This window comes from Oxyura jamaicensis, chromosome 12 (assembly GCF_011077185.1).
Source record: "Oxyura jamaicensis isolate SHBP4307 breed ruddy duck chromosome 12, BPBGC_Ojam_1.0, whole genome shotgun sequence".
Taxonomy (NCBI): Eukaryota; Metazoa; Chordata; class Aves; order Anseriformes; family Anatidae; genus Oxyura; species Oxyura jamaicensis.
The window spans coordinates 9,053,244-9,055,044 of NC_048904.1; positions in this window are offsets into that span (position 1 = coordinate 9,053,244).

The window sequence follows — 1,801 nt, forward strand, 5'->3', positions numbered from 1 at the left end:
GGGGGGGGGGGGGGGGGGCGCCGCACCTCGACCCCTTCCCATCCCCTGCGTGGGGCCGGGGGCTGGCCCCAGCCACCCCGCCGCTGCCCACCGCCAAGGGGAAATAAAAATAAATCCCCTGGGGCCACGGGGGTCGACGGGGCCAGGCCCCGGTGGGTCACGCAGAGCTGCGGGCGGGGGGGCGAGGGGCCGAGGAAGCAGGCGGGGGTGGGAGGGTGGGGGCTGGCAGCCCCAAGCCCCGGCGTGTGCCCGGTGTCGGCTGTGCTGTGCCGCAGCGACCGATGGAGGAGAAAAACAGCCCGGGGCGAGCCGTGCCGGGAGAGGCTGCGGAGCGGGAGGCAGCCACAGCAGGCGGGGAGATGAAACGGGGAGGAAGCGCTCACCTGAGCCCGGCTGCTGCTGCTGCAAACGTGCCGGGGAGGCAGAGCTGCCTCCAGCACGGCGAAGGCAAACACAGCCTGCGAGGAACGGCACTGCCGCGTTCCCAGCTCACAAAGCCTTGGCCGGGTTGGTGGGAAGGTCACGAGCCCCGGTGCTGGCTTGTTTTATTTTTTCTCCCCACCGTCGATGTGAGGTTTGCAGAGACTCGAGGTGGGAGAACTGCTCGGGGGGCAGTTAACAACCAGCCGAGGCCCTTCCCCAAAAACACCGAGCAGCTTCTTGCAGCTCCCCCGGGGCTGAGGGCAGGCCCTGAGACATCGGCCTGGGATACCGCAGCGGGGCTGCCTGCAGCATCCCTGGGGAAACACCTGTTTTGGAAGCAAACCTGGCTCGGAGGCAGGAAGGAAACAGTAGGAACAACTTCCCCGGGGCGAGAGGAGGCTAATAACCATGCAGGTGTGGGGCAGGGTATTTATTGGCGCCCTGGGAGGGAGGTGGCGAGGCGACAGGGCGGTTGGTGACAGGCAGCTATTTCCCCCCTTCCAGCCTTGAACAACACGTGGGGAGCCCAGGAGGCACCGGGCAGGGATGCTTGCACAAGTTTTGTCACCCCTTCCAGGTGACAGCAGGGCCAGTGGCCGTGTCCCAGAGCCCCCAAGCGTGCCCCAGGGGTCCTCTGGCTTGGCTGGAGGGAGGCAGAAGGGGGGGGGGGGGGCGGGTGGTCTTAGGCACTGGGGAGGGTCGGTGGCACGGCATGCAAGTGAGCCCGCTGCGGGGGTGAGCACCCTCAGGTGGGTGAGGGCACGGGGGATCTGCTGGCATGGGGCAGGGGGGTGGCTGGGATGGACACCCGGCCCTGTCCCCTCTCTGGAAAGAGGCCCCGGGGGCTCTGCTCATGGGGAGCAGGGGGCTCCCCGGCAGGCAGGGAGCTGCTGGCATGGCACCGCCGGGGCGCAGCGCGTGGGGACAAGGACATCCCGGCTGCCGGCCCGCCCGCGCGCCGGGGCAGGTGGCGTCGGGTGTCCGCAGCTGCGAGGCCGCCTTTCATCTCCGTCCAGGCCGGGTCTCGCTTTCCCGTCACCTGCTGCCCTCCCGGACGCAGGCCAGGAGGCAGGCGGGCGGCTCGATGTGCGCGACGTGGCCGCGCTGCCTGCCGGCCCCAGGGCAGCCATGGGCACGGGAGCAGCGCCCTGCACCCTGCTCCCAGCCCCGGACGCGTTCCCTCCAAGCTTCCAGACGCCCGTCGGCTCCGTAACGACCAGGGGAGAACGCCGGGCTGGTGCTGTGCCCGTGCGGCTGAGCCCTTGGCCGAGGCGCTCCTCCGGGAGTGCAGCCTGACGAGCTGGCATGGCAGAGTTAATTGGGGGGACGGGAGAGCCGAAGTCATCATTAAGGAAAGCGCTGCAGTGGGTACCGGCAG